We start from the raw sequence: 14,287 nt of genomic DNA, 5'->3' as shown, positions 1-14,287 counted from the left end.
TATAGCTCCACATTGATCTGGTACTGGTACTCCCTGTATATAGCTCCACATTGATCTGGTACTCCCTGTATATAGCTCCACATTGATCTGGTACTTCCTGTATATAGCTCCACATTGATCTGGTACTGGTACTCCCTGTATATAGCTCCACATTGATCTGGTACTCCTTGTATATAGCTCCACATTGATCTGGTACTGGTATTCCCTGTATATAGCTCCACATTGATCTGGTACTGGTACTCCCTGTATATAAATCCACATTGATCTGGTACTGGTACTCCCTGTATATAGCTCCACATTGATCTGGTACTCCCTGTATGTAGCTCCACATTGATCTGGTACTGGTACTCCCTGTATATAGCTCCACATTGATCTGGTACTGGTACTCCCTGTAAATAGCTCCACATTGATCTGGTACTCCCTGTATATAGCTCCACATTGATCTGGTACTCCCTGTATATAGCTCCACATTGATCTGGTACTGCTACTCCCTGTATATAACTTCACATTGATCTGGTACTTCCTCTATATAGCTCCACATTGATCTGGTACTGGTACTCCCTGTATATAGCTCCACATTGATCTGGTACTCCCTGTATATAGCCCCATATTGATCTGGTACTGGTATTCCCTGTATGTAGCTCCACATTGATCTGGTACTGGTATTCCCTGTATGTAGCTCCACATTGATCTGGTACTGGTACTCCCTGTATATAGCTCCACATTGATCTGGTACTGGTACTCCCTGTATATAGCTCCACATTGATCTGGTACTCCCTGTATGTAGCTCCACATTGATCTGGTACCTCCTGTATATAAATCCACATTGATCTGGTACTCCCTGTATATAGCTCCACATTGATCTGGTACTGGTACTCCCTGTATATAGCTCCACATTGATCTGGTACTGGTACTCCCTGTATATAGCTCCACATTGATCTGGTACTGGTACTCCCTGTATATAGCTCCACATTGATCTGGTATTCCCTGTATGTAGCTCCACATTGATCTGGTACCTCCTGTATATAAATCCACATTGATCTGGTACCTCCTGTATATAGCTCCACATTGATCTGGTACCTCCTGTATATAAATCCATTCTTGTGAATTTAATTTTATTCCTTGTGTTACTATTTCATTTTCAAAATGATTTTTAAACTGTGCATCTGTAAGCAAGCATTTCACGATCAAGTCTATACCAGTATACAGCGCATGTGACAAATACAATTTAATTTGGTGTGTGTGTGTGTGTGTGTGTGTCACTCACCGGTGATAAGGCTGGCCGCAGCAGACTGGAGCAAAGACACAACAATCAGATTCACCATCTGGTCCTTCCTCCTTCTCTTCTTCACCTCTCCCTCCATCAGAAAACTGACCAACTGAAGCCCCGAAGTCAGATATACAGGCTTTAACAACGCACTACAGGCTACTATCTACTCAAGATAATAGAGACCAGGCTTACTACAGAGAGACTCTCCCTACACACACTGAACCACTAGTAGAGAGAGAGAGAGAGTGTATGTGGATGTAATCTTTTAAGAGCAGTTTTAATGATGATGATGAGGAGGAGGAGGGGGACGTTAGTTATTGATCTTGAAAGTCGGGGGAGGAGAAGAAGGAGTGATCTAATCAGCAGAGTGCTACTGGTTCTAAACGCTGACTAGACTACAGGCACACTACAGACAGACACTACTGACAGACTACAGACAGTAGCGTAACTGGTATCGTCTGTCAGCAGACTGGGATGACTCGACAACGAACGAGGAGGAGATTTTTTTGTCACTGATCATTTGGACCAAACGAGCATCTGATGTAATATGCTGGTAAAGTTATGACATTATTAGCACTGAACATGTAAACAATTGTCACGTTCTGACCTTTATTTCCTTTGTTTTGTCATTATTTAGTATGGTCAGGGCGTGAGTTGGGGTGGGCAGTCTATGTTTGTTTTTCTATGATTTGGGTATTTCTATGTTTCGGCCTAGTATGGTTCTCAATCAGAGGCAGGTGTCATTAGTGGTCTCTGATTGAGAATCATACTTAGGTAGCCTGGGTTTCACTGTGTGTTTGTGGGTGATTATTCCTGTCTCTGTGTTTGCACCAGATAGGGCTGTTTTGGTTTTCCACGTTTGTTGTTTTGTATTATGTTCATGTTTAGTTGTCTTATTAAAAAACATGAATAGAAACCACCCTGCATTTTGGTCCACCTCTCCTTCAAGTCAAGAAGACCGTTACAACAATTAAGCTATTGGTGACAAACACGTTCAGTTGGAACGTTAATGATACTTATGTGATAATACCCGAGAAGCCGGTGTTTGGAGGATACGTTGAAACGCCACCCAGTCCTTCATTCTAAATGTTCTATTGCCATACTGGCTGGCAACATTCTTATCCCTTGCTTGCTATTTATTTTTTTAATTTTACCTTTATTTTACTAGGCAAGTCAGTTAAGAACAAATTCTTATTTTCAATGACGGCCTAGGAACAGTGGGTTAACTGCCTGTTCAGGGGCAGAACGACAGATTTGTACCTTGTCAGCTCGGGGATTCGAACTTGCAACCTTTCGGTTGCTAGTCCAACGCTCTAACCACTAGGCTACCCTGCCGTCCCTTGCTAGCTAGCCAACTACGGTCAAACAGTGGAGACAGAATAACAACAGTAGCTGCATTTGTTTAAGCTGTTTTCTAGTGACATTTATTTGGATACATCTATAACAATGAGCTAATGATGCACGATTTCGCCCGGCGTAGAAAATGTTCTCTCTCATCAGGACACTGTTGTTCAGAGGAGCTAGCCAACAACACAGCTAACACAATCACTTCAAACTGAAGCTGGAAAGACTGAAAACTAGCTGCACTTCTTTTCATTTGACCTTTTCTCAATGTACATTTCTTTGTCTATATCCATAAACATAATGCCAGCTAATTAATGATTTCAACTGGCTGAGATAGGCTGCCTGCCTCTCTCTCGTGTCCCGACTCTCGACACGTTCATTACTATGGGACAGGTGAAGATTGAATTTCAATACCGAAACAATGTCAGAGGGACAGACAACAAGGTTTATTCAAATCTCCGCTGTTGAAAACGAAATGTTAGTCAAAAAGACATTTGAGATAATGTCTAGATGCTTTATATAGTGAAGATCAAGTGTATACATTGCCTGGCTGGGCTGATGAGACAGTGGATTGCACAGTCAAATGGAACAGAGTAAATAGGCATTTTAACGTCATAGATTTAGCCGGTGGTAACTTGGGGTTTAGACACAGGCTGGAATGAACTTTTAACCAATCAGCATTAGACCCACTCGTTGTATAAATAGAAATAAACTTTAACCAATATCTTTGTTAGAGATCTCAGAAAGCTCAGACTTAAACTCACATTCACCAGCTCTACAAGCGCTATAGTGTCAAAATACGTTAGTTGATCACCAAATATTGAGTTTTGCTGAGCTACCTTTTACATTAACTTACGGTCAAAAATTATAAATGTACAAGCAACCGGAAAAAAAATCATATTTGCCAAATCAATCATTAATCAATCAGCCACGCACAGGAAGTCCACAACAGCTCAATACGCTGGGAGGTGCCACGCACAGGAAGTCCACAACAGCTCAATACGCTGGGAGGTGCCACGCACAGGAAGTCCCCAACAGCTCAATACGCTGGGAGGTGCCATGCACAAGAAGTCCACAACAGCTCAATACGCTGGGAGGTGCCACGCACAGGAAGTCCACAACAGCTCAATACGCTGGGAGGTGCCACGCACAGGAAGTCCACAACAGCTCAATACGCTGGGAGGTGCCACGCACAGGAAGTCCCCAACAGTTCAATACGCTGGGAGGTGCCACGCACAGGAAGTCCCCAACAGTTCAATACGCTGGGAGGTGCCACGCACAGGAAGTCCCCAACAGTTCAATACGCTGGGAGGTGCCACGCACAGGAAGTCCCCAACAGTTCAATACGCTGGGAGGTGCCACGCACAGGAAGTCCACAACAGCTCAATACGCTGGGAGGTGCCACGCACAGGAAGTCCACAACAGCTCAATACGCTGGGAGGTGCCACGCACAGGAAGTCCCCAACAGCTCAATACGCTGGGAGGTGCCACGCACAGGAAGTCCCTAACAGCTCAATACGCTGGGAGGTGCCACGCACAGGAAGTCCCCAACAGCTCAATACGCTGGGAGGTGCCACGCACAAGAAGTCCACAACAGCTCAATACGCTGGGAGGTGCCACGCACAGGAAGTCCACAACAGCTCAATACGCTGGGAGGTGCCACGCACAGGAAGTCCCCAACAGCTCAATACGCTGGGAGGTGCCACGCACAGGAAGTCCACAACAGCTCAATACGCTGGGAGGTGCCACGCACAGGAAGTCCACAACAGCTCAATAGGCTGGGAGGTGCCACGCACAGGAAGTCCCCAACAGCTCAATACGCTGGGAGGTGCCATGCACAAGAAGTCCACAACAGCTCAATACGCTGGGAGGTGCCACGGGTTGGAAGTCTACAAAAGCTCCAACCTGGGAGGTGCCATGTAAACAAGAAGTCAACAACAGCTCCCTTCAATGAAATGGGTTGGAAGTCTGACACTCCCCTTCAATGAAATGTAAAAAGTATGACACTCCCCCTTCACTGAAATATAAAAAGTATGACACTCCCCTTCACTGAAATGTAAAAAGTATGACACTCCCCTTCACTGAAATGTAAAAAGTATGACACTCTCCCTTCAATGAAATGTAAAAAAGTATGACACTCCCCTTCACTGAAATGTAAAAAGTATGACACTCCCCTTCACTGAAATGTAAAAAGTATGACACTCCCCTTCAATGAAATGTAAAAAGTATGACACTCCCCTTCACTGAAATGTAAAAAGTATGACACTCCCCCTTCAATGAAATGTAAAAAGTATGACACTCCCCCTTCACTGAAATGTAAAAAGTATGACACTCCCCCTTCAATGAAATGTAAAAAGTATGACACTCCCCCTTCAATGAAATGTAAAAAGTATGACACTCCCCCTTCACTGAAATGTAAAAAGTATGACACTCCCCCTTCACTGAAATGTAAAAAGTATGACACTCCCCCTTCACTGAAATGTAAAAAGTATGACACTCCCCCTTCACTGAAATGTAAAAAGTATGACACTCTCCCTTCACTGAAATGTAAAAAGTATGACACTCCCCTTCAATGAAATGTAAAAAGTATGACACTCCCCCTTCACTGAAATGTAAAAAGTATGACACTCCCCCTTCACTGAAATGTAAAAAGTATGACACTCCCCCTTCAATGAAATGTAAAAAGTATGACACTCCCCTTCACTGAAATGTAAAAAGTATGACACTCCCCCTTCAATGAAATGTAAAAAGTATGACACTCCCCTTCACTGAAATGTAAAAAGTATGACACTCCCCTTCAATGAAATGTAAAAAGTATGACACTCCCCCTTCACTGAAATGTAAAAAGTATGACACTCCCCCTTCACTGAAATGTAAAAAGTATGACACTCCCCCTTCACTGAAATGTAAAAAGTATGACACTCCCCCTTCACTGAAATGTAAAAAGTATGACACTCCCCCTTCAATGAAATGTAAAAAGTATGACACTCCCCCTTCACTGAAATGTAAAAAGTATGACACTCCCCCTTCACTGAAATGTAAAAAGTATGACACTCCCCCTTCACTGAAATGTAAAAAGTATGACACTCCCCCTTCACTGAAATGTAAAAAGTATGACACTCCCCCTTCACTGAAATGTAAAAAGTATGACACTCCCCCTTCAATGAAATGTAAAAAGTATGACACTCCCCCATTTTCCTCCAAGTAAACATTCTGTAAATGTTGTTCCGTCCCTTACAATGGGAGACCAATAACTCACGAAAGCAAATCATACACCTTTACAGTCCCTTACAATGGGAGAGCAATAACTCACGAAAGCAAATCAAATGGAAATGTTTGTAAGCGTCAGCTAGTAACAGTGTTAACATGCCAATCTTAGGGAGAAAAAAAAAATCTGGTTTGATGCATGCCAGCAATTCTAAACAATACATTAAATGCAGTTAATGCACTATAACTGTGACAAACGGTGCCCACAAACGTTTAGGGTCTACATAAAGCTGTCCCGAGAGAGGAGCTTATGGCTGACTTGATTAAATAAATATGGCGTCTAATGACTCCTTGTTGATTTGTGTAACTGGATAAGAACGGCATTCTCCTTCAATAAAAATGACCGTCGACGTGAGTTTAGACTTTTTGAACCAAACACACAAACATTATGACATTTGATGTTCAGTAAATTCACAATGTTTGTTCTTATACCATTAACACTTAGCTCTGAGTATAAGCAAGTGCATGACAAATGAGCTGCGACGAGGTCGGCTTATTGGTCCAGTAATATCTAAATGGACAGCGACACAAATTCAGCTAGGTGTTAGATCAGATACATTCAGCTAGGTGTTAGATCAGATACATTCAGCTAGGTGTTAGATCAGATACATTCAGCTAGGTGTTAGATCAGATACATTCAGCTAGGTGTTAGATCAGATACATTCAGCTAGGTGTTAGATCAGATACATTCAGCTAGGTGTTAGATCAGATACATTCAGCTAGGTGTTAGATCAGATACATTCAGCTAGGTGTTAGATCAGATACATTCAGCTAGGTGTTAGATCAGATACATTCAGCTAGGTGTTAGATCAGATACATTCAGCTAGGTGTTAGATCAGATACATTCAGCTATTTAGATCCATTCAGCTAGGTGTTAGATCAGATACATTCAGCTAGGTGTTAGATCAGTTTCAGCTTGTTAGATCAATACATTCAGCTAACATTAGATCAGATACATTTGCTATGTTAGATCAGATACATTCAGCTAGGTGTTAGATCAGATACAATAGGTGTTATAGGTGTTAGATCAGATACATTCAGCTAGGTGTTAGATCAGATACATTCAGCTAGGTGTTAGAACAGATACATTCAGCTAGGTGTTAGATCAGATACATTCAGCTAGGTGTTAGATCAGATACATTCAGCTAGGTGTTAGATCAGATACATTCAGCTAGGTGTTAGATCAGATACATTCAGCTAGGTGTTAGATCAGATACATTCAGCTAGGTGTTGAGGCCTTAACTTTACTCTTCTTTAAGACACCACAAAGAGGCCTACCTTCAAACTCAGTGCCTCTTTGCTTGACATCATGGGAAAATCCAAAGAAATCAGCCAAGACCTCAGAAACAAAATTGCTGGCCTCCACAAGTCTGGTTCATCCTTGGGAGCAATTTCCAAACGCCTGAAGGTACCACATTCATCTGTACAAGCAATAGTACGCAAGTATAAACACCATGGGACTACGCAGCCGTCATACCGCTCAGGAAGGAGATGCGTTCTGTCTCCTAGAGATGAACGTACTTCGGTGTGAAAAGTACAAATCAATCCCAGAACAACAGCAAAGGACCTTGTGAAGATGCTTGAGGAGACAAGTGCAAAAGTATCTATATCCACAGTAAAACGAGTCCTATATCGACATAACCTGAAAGGCTGCTCAGCAAGGAAGAAGCCACTGCTCCAAAACCGCCATAAAAAAAGCCAGACTACGGTTTGCAACTGCACATGGGGACAAAGATCATAATTTTTGGAGAAATGTCTTCTAGTCTGATGAAACAAAAGTAGAACTGTTTGGTCATAATGACCATTGCTATGTTTGGAGGAAAAAGGGAGAGGCTTCCAAGCAAATGAACACCATCTCAACTACGAAGCACAGGGGTGGCAGCATCATGTTGTGCGGATGTTGTGCTGCAGGAGGGACTGGTGCACTTCGCAAAATAGATGGCTTCTTGAGGGAGCAAAATTACGTGGATATATTGAAGCAACATCTCAAAACATCATTCAGGAAGTTAAAGCTTGGTCACAAATGGGTCTTCCAAATGGACAATGACCCCAAGCATACTTTCAAAGTTGTGGCAAAATGGCTTAAGGACAACAAAGTCAAGGTATTGGAGTGGCCATCACAAAGCCCTGACCTCAATTCTATATAATATTTGTGGGCAGAACTGAAAAAGCTTGTGCGAGCAAGGAGGCCTACAAACCTGACTCAGTTACACCAGCTCTGTCAGGAGGAATGTGGCCAAAATTCACCCAACTTATTGTGGGAAGCTTGTGGAAGGCTTCCCGAAACATTTGACCCAAGTTAAACAATTTAAAGGCAATGTTACCAAATATTAATTGAGTGTATGTAAACTTCTGACCCACTGGGAATGTTATGAACGAAATAAAAACTTAAATAAATCCCTCTCTCAACTATTATTCTTAAAATAAAGTGGTGATCCAAACTGACCAAAGACAGGGAATTTTTACTTGTCAGGATTAAATGTCAGGAATTGTGAAAAACTGAGTTGAAATGTATTTGGCTACTGTGTATGTAAACTTACGACTTCAACTGTACATGTGATACGTGGTTGCAAAGGGCATCAGTGTCTTAACAGTGTGATTTGACAAGGCAGGATACTCTGAGCGCAGCCCTATCCGGAAATCTGGCGGTGGGTTCTGATTAAATTAAATTTTCACAGAACCGTTTGTTGCAATTTTGATGAGTTTCTCTTGTTCAGATATCGGTAAGTGGACTGGAGGCAGGGCATGAAAGGGGATAACGCATCCAGTTGTTTGTGTCATCCGTTTCAGGAGGAGGCTGTTATAGCAGCAATGTTCCAACATCTAGTGGAAAGCCTTCCCAGAAGAGTTGAGGCTGTTATAGCAGCAATGTTCCAACATCTAGTGGAAAGCCTTCCCAGAAGACTGGAGGCTGTTATAGCAGCAATGTTCCAACATCTAGTGGAAAGCCTTCCCAGAAGAGTGGAGGCTGTTATAGCAGCAATGTTTCAACATCTAGTGGAAAGCCTTCCCAGAAGACTGGAGGCTGTTATAGCAGCAATGTTCCAACATCTAGTGGAAAGCCTTCCCAGAAGACTGGAGGCTGTTATAGCAGCAATGTTTCAACATCTAGTGGAAAGCCTTCCCAGAAGACTGGAGGCTGTTATAGCAGCAATGTTCCAACATCTAGTGGAAAGCCTTCCCAGAAGACTGGAGGCTGTTATAGCAGCAATGTTTCAACATCTAGTGGAAAGCCTTCCCAGAAGACTGGAGGCTGTTATAGCAGCAATGTTCCAACATCTAGTGGAAAGCCTTCCCAGAAGACTGGAGGCTGTTATAGCAGCAATGTTCCAACATCTAGTGGAAAGCCTTCCCAGAAGACTGGAGGCTGTTATAGCAGCAATGTTCCAACATCTAGTGGAAAGCCTTCCCAGAAGAGTGGAGGCTGTTATAGCAGCAATGTTCCAACATCTAGTGGAAAGCCTTCCCAGAAGAGTGGAGGCTGTTATAGCAGCAATGTTCCAACATCTAGTGGAAAGCCTTCCCAGAGGAGTGGAGGCTGTTACAGCAGCAAAGGGGAGACCAACTCCATATTAATGCCCATGATTTGGAATGAGATGTTCGACTAGCAGGTGTCCACATACTTCTGGTCATGTTGTGTATATTTTTATAGTTGCTCAAACATATTGTTCATTTATGTTATACTTCATAGACAATGCTTTGGTAACAGTGGCAACCACCCATTCATGCCATGTATTGAATTGCCAGATGGACAGACAGAGAAACAGTGAAATGTGACAGAGTTAGAGGGGTGGTTGTCAGAGTTAGAGGGGTGGTTGTCAGAGTTAGAGGGGTGGTTGTCAGAGTTAGAGGGGTGGTTGTCAGAGTTAGAGGGGTGGTTGTCAGAGTTAGAGGGGTGGTTGTTAGAGTTAGAGGGGTGGTTGTCAGAGTTAGAGTGGTTGTCAGAGTTAGAGGGGTGGTTGTCAGAGTTAGAGGGTGGTTGTCAGAGTTAGAGGGTGGTTGTTAGAGTTAGAGGGGTGGTTGTCAGACCACGAAACATCTGCAGTGAAATGTGTCAGAGTTAGAGGGGTGGTTGTCAGAGTTAGAGGGGTGGTTGTCAGAGTTAGAGGGGTGGTGGTCAGAGTTAGAGGGTGGTTGTCAGAGTTAGAGGGGTGGTTGTCAGAGTTAGAGGGGTGGTTGTCAGAGTTAGAGGGGTGGTTGTCAGAGTTAGAGGGTGGTTGTCAGAGTTAGAGGGGTGGTTGTCAGAGTTAGAGGGGTGGTTGTCAGAGTTAGAGGGGTGGTTGTCAGAGTTAGAGGGGTGGTTGTCAGAGTTAGAGGGTGGTTGTCAGAGTTAGAGGGGTGGTTGTCAGAGTTAGAGGGGTGGTTGTCAGAGTTAGAGGGGTGGTTGTCAGAGTTAGAGGGGTGGTTGTCAGAGTTAGAGGGGTGGTTGTCAGAGTTAGAGGGGTGGTTGTCAGAGTTAGGGGTGGTTGTCAGAGTTAGAGGGGTGGTTGTCAGAGGAGGGGTGGTTGTCAGAGTTAGAGGGTGGTTGTCAGAGTTAGAGGGGTGGTTGTCAGAGTTAGAGGGTGGTTGTCAGAGTTAGAGGGGTGGTTGTCAGAGTTAGAGGGGTGGTTGTCAGAGTTAGAGGGGTGGTTGTCAGAGTTAGAGGGTGGTTGTCAGAGTTAGAGGGGTGGTTGTCAGAGTTAGAGGGGTGGTTGTCAGAGTTAGAGGGGTGGTTGTTAGAGTTAGAGGGGTGGTTGTCAGAGTTAGAGGGTGGTTGTCAGAGTTAGAGGGGTGGTTGTCAGAGTTAGAGGGGTGGTTGTCAGAGTTAGAGGGTGGTTGTCAGAGTTAGAGGGGTGGTTGTCAGAGTTAGAGGGTGGTTGTCAGAGTTAGAGGGGTGGTTGTCAGAGTTAGAGGGGTGGTTGTCAGAGTTAGAGGGGTGGTTGTCAGACCACGAGACATCTGCAGTGACATCTTGTCAGAGTTAGAGGGGTGGTGAGTTAGAGGGGTGGTAGAGTTAGAGGGGTGGTTGTCAGAGTTAGAGGGGTGGTTGTCAGACCACGAAACATCTGCAGTGAAAGGTGTCAGAGTTAGAGGGGTGGTTGTCAGAGTTAGAGGGGTGGTTGTCAGAGTTAGAGGGTGGTTGTCAGAGTTAGAGGGGTGGTTGTCAGAGTTAGAGGGGTGGTTGTCAGAGTTAGAGGGGTCAGGTTGTCAGAGTTAGAGGGGTGGTGTCAGAGTTAGAGGGGTGGTTGTTAGAGTTAGAGGGGTGGTTGTCAGAGTTAGAGGGGTGGTAGAGTTAGGGGGGTGGTTGTCAGAGTTAGAGGGTGGTTGTCAGAGTTAGAGGGGTGGTTGTCAGAGTTAGAGGGTGGTTGTCAGAGTTAGAGGGGTGGTTGTCAGAGTTAGAGGGGTGGTTGTTAGAGTTAGAGGGGTGGTTGTCAGAGTTAGAGGGGTGGTTGTCAGAGTTAGAGGGGTGGTTGTCAGAGTTAGAGGGTGGTTGTCAGAGTTAGAGTGGTTGTCAGAGTTAGAGGGGTGGTTGGTTGTCAGACCACGAGACATCTGCAGTGAAAGGTGACAGAGTTAGAGGGGTGGTTGTCAGAGTTAGAGGGGTGGTTGTCAGAGTTAGAGGGGTGGTTGTTAGAGGGGTGGTTGTCAGAGTTAGAGGGGTGGTTGTCAGAGTTAGAGGGGTGGTTGTCAGACCATGAGACATCTGCAGTGAAAGGTGACAGAGTTAGAGGGGTGGTTGTCAGAGTTAGAGGGGTGGTTGTCAGAGTTAGAGGGGTGGTGTCAGAGAAGAGGTGGTTGTCAGAGTTAGAGGGGTTTGTCAGAGGAGGGGTGGTTGTCAGAGTTAGAGGGGTGGTTGTCAGAGTTAGAGGGGTGGTTGTCAGAGTTAGAGGGGTGGTTGTCAGAGTGAGGGGTGGTTGTCAGGGGGGGTGGTTGTCAGAGTTAGAGGGGTGGTTGTCAGAGTTAGAGGGGTGGTTGTCAGAGTTAGAGGGGTGGTTGTTAGAGTTAGAGGAAAGGTTGTCAGAGTTAGAGGGGGTTGTCAGAGTTAGAGGGGTGGTTGTCAGAGTTAGAGGGGTGGTTGTCAGAGTTAGAGGGTGGTTGTCAGAGTTAGAGGGGTGGTTGTCAGAGTTAGAGGGGTGGTTGTCAGAGTTAGAGGGGTGGTTGTCAGAGTTAGAGGGGTGGTTGTCAGAGTTAGAGGGGTGGTTGTCAGAGTTAGAGGGGTGGTTGTCAGAGTTAGAGGGGTGGTTGTCAGAGTTAGAGGGGTGGTTGTCAGAGTTAGAGGGGTGGTTGTCAGAGTTAGAGGGGTGGTTGTCAGAGTTAGAGGGGTGGTTGTCAGAGTTAGAGGGGTGGTTGTCAGAGTTAGAGGGGTGGTTGTCAGAGTTAGAGGGGTGGTTGTCAGAGTTAGAGGGGTGGTTGTTAGAGTTAGAGGGGTGGTTGTCAGAGTTAGAGGGGTGGTTGTCAGAGTTAGAGGGGTGGTTGTCAGACCAGAGTCTGAGGGGTGGTGTCAGAGTTAGAGGGGTGGTTGTCAGAGTTAGAGGGGTGGTTGTCAGAGTTAGAGGGTGGTTGTCAGAGTTAGAGGGGTGGTTGTCAGAGTTAGAGGGGTGGTTGTCAGAGTTAGAGGGGTGGTTGTCAGAGTTAGAGGGGTGGTTGTCAGACCATGAAACATCTGCAGTGTTAGAGGGTGGTCAGAGTTAGAGGGGTGGTTGTCAGAGTTAGAGGGGTGGTTGTCAGAGTTAGAGGGGTGGTTGTCAGAGTTAGAGGGGTGGTTGTCAGAGTTAGAGGGTGGTTGTCAGAGTTAGAGGGTGGTTGTCAGAGTTAGAGGGGTGGTTGTCAGACCATGAGACATCTGCAGTGAAAGGTGTCAGAGTTAGAGGGGTGGTTGTCAGAGTTAGAGGGGTGGTTGTCAGAGTTAGAGGGGTGGTTGTCAGAGTTAGGGTGGTTGTCAGAGTTAGAGGGGTGGTTGTCAGAGTTAGAGGGGTGGTTGTCAGAGTTAGAGGGGTGGTTGTCAGAGGGGTCTGAGGGAAAGTGGTTGTCAGAGTTAGAGGGGTGGTTGTCAGAGTTAGAGGGGTGGTTGTCAGAGTTAGAGGGGTGGTTGTCAGAGTTAGAGTTAGGGGTGGTTGTCAGAGTTAGAGGGGTGGTTGTCAGAGTTAGAGGGGTGGTTGTCAGAGTTAGAGGGGTGGTTGTCAGAGTTAGAGGGGTGGTTGTCAGAGTTAGAGGGGTGGTTGTCAGAGTTAGAGGGGTGGTTGTCAGACCAGAGGGTGAGACATCTGCAGTGAAAGGTGACAGAGTTAGAGGGGTGGTTGTCAGAGTTAGAGGGGTGGTTGTCAGAGTTAGAGGGGTGGTTGTTAGAGTTAGAGGAGGGGTGGTTGTCAGAGTTAGAGGGTGGTTGTCAGAGTTAGAGGGGTGGTTGTCAGAGTTAGAGGGGTGGTTGTTAGAGTTAGAGGGTGGTTGTCAGAGTTAGAGGGGTGGTTGTCAGAGTTAGAGGGGTGGTTGTTAGAGTTAGAGGGGGGTGGTTGTCAGAGTTAGAGGGGTGGTTGTCAGAGTTAGAGGGGTGGTTGTTAGAGTTAGAGGGGTGGTTGTTAGAGTTAGAGGGGTGGTTGTCAGAGTTAGAGGGGTGGTTGTCAGAGTTAGAGGGGTGGTTGTTAGAGTTAGAGGGGTGGTTGTTAGAGTTAGAGGGGTGGTTGTTAGAGTTAGAGGGGTGGTTGTCAGAGTTAGAGGGGTGGTTGTCAGACCATGAAACATCTGCAGTGAAAGGTGACAGAGTTAGAGGGTGGTCAGAGTTAGAGGGGTTGTCAGAGTTAGAGGGGTGGTTGTTAGAGTTAGAGGGGTGGTTGTCAGAGTTAGAGGGGTGGTTGTTAGAGTTAGAGGGGTGGTTGTTAGAGTTAGAGGGGTGGTTGTCAGAGTTAGAGGGGTGGTTGTTAGAGTTAGAGGGGTGGTTGTTAGAGTTAGAGGGGTGGTTGTCAGACCATGAAACATCTGTCAGAGAAAGGGGTGACAGAGTTAGAGGGGTGGTTATCAGAGTTAGAGGGGTGGTTGTCAGAGTTAGAGGGGTGGTTGTCAGAGTTAGAGGGGTGGTTGTCAGAGTTAGAGGGTGGTTGTCAGAGTTAGAGGGGTGGTTGGTTGTCAGAGTTAGAGGGGTGGTTGTCAGAGTTAGAGGGTGGTTGTCAGAGTTAGAGGGGTGGTTGTCAGAGTTAGAGGGGTGGTTGTTAGAGTTAGAGGGGTGGTTGTTAGAGTTAGAGGGTGGTTGTCAGAGTTAGAGGGGTGGTTGTCAGAGTTAGAGGGGTGGTTGTCAGAGTTAGAGGGGTGGTTGTCAGAGTTAGGGGTGGAAGGGTGGTTGTCAGAGTTAGAGGGGTGGTTGTCAGAGTTAGAGGGTGGTTGTCAGAGTTAGAGGGGTGGTTGTCAGAGTTAGAGGGGTGGTTGTCAGAGTTA

The 14,287-nt window shown here is 45.5% G+C and overlaps 1 long non-coding RNA gene across 1 annotated transcript; it reads left to right on the top strand.

Moving 5' to 3' along the window:
- The first annotated feature begins 4,791 nt into the window (after positions 1-4,791).
- On the top strand, positions 4,792-7,267 carry LOC127928747 (uncharacterized). Its single transcript, XR_008132062.1, has 3 exons — positions 4,792-6,708; positions 6,753-6,778; positions 6,901-7,267. It is a non-coding gene; the product is annotated as an uncharacterized LOC127928747 (long non-coding RNA).
- Positions 7,268-14,287: the final 7,020 nt, after the last annotated feature.

The sequence above is a fragment of the Oncorhynchus keta genome, unplaced genomic scaffold (genome assembly GCF_023373465.1).
Source record: "Oncorhynchus keta strain PuntledgeMale-10-30-2019 unplaced genomic scaffold, Oket_V2 Un_scaffold_3664_pilon_pilon, whole genome shotgun sequence".
NCBI lineage: Eukaryota > Metazoa > Chordata > Actinopteri > Salmoniformes > Salmonidae > Oncorhynchus > Oncorhynchus keta.
Note: the sequence above shows the minus strand (reverse complement) of the source record. Positions and strands in the feature narration are given on the sequence as shown.